This window comes from Egretta garzetta, unplaced genomic scaffold, assembly GCF_000687185.1.
Source record: "Egretta garzetta isolate BGI_Z169 unplaced genomic scaffold, ASM68718v1 scaffold83, whole genome shotgun sequence".
NCBI classification, from domain to species: Eukaryota; Metazoa; Chordata; class Aves; order Pelecaniformes; family Ardeidae; genus Egretta; species Egretta garzetta.
The window spans coordinates 321,082-321,601 of record NW_009259105.1 but is presented as its reverse complement, the minus strand read 5'-3'; positions in this window follow the sequence as shown (position 1 = coordinate 321,601).

The window sequence follows — 520 nt, the reverse complement described above, 5'->3', positions numbered from 1 at the left end:
TCACCCCTCCTTCCTCCCCTGCCTTCTCTCCTTGCCTCCCCCTTCCCCTTGGCTGGCAGGGACACTCCAGGGCCGGATCCGGAGCCCTCTGAAGGCAGCCTGGGACTTTCCGTGGCGGGGATCCTCGGTAAGCACCCAAGACCCCCAGCACCTCGGCCCCGGGGGCCGTGGGCATCCCCCGGCTCCCCGTGCCCTGGCCTCGCTTCCCAGCTGCTGCTCATCCCGCGGGGCCTGATCCAGCGTCCCCCGGCCCTGCTGCTCCTCCGGCTGCTCCCTCGCCTTTGCTGCTGCGCCATCAACAAGGACTCGACGGCTAAAAATAGCAGCGCGCTCTCGCAGGGGGGGATGTTTCGCCATCGGAGCAGCGCTGGCACCGCGGACCCCCTGCTCCCCATCCCAAAACCCCTGCACCAAACTCCCTCCCAGCCCTCGCCCCCCACCCACGGGTGCAGCCCCACATGGCGAGGTGGCATAGGAAGGGGGAGCGAAGGGATAGGACACCCCACCCCCCCCCCCCGCC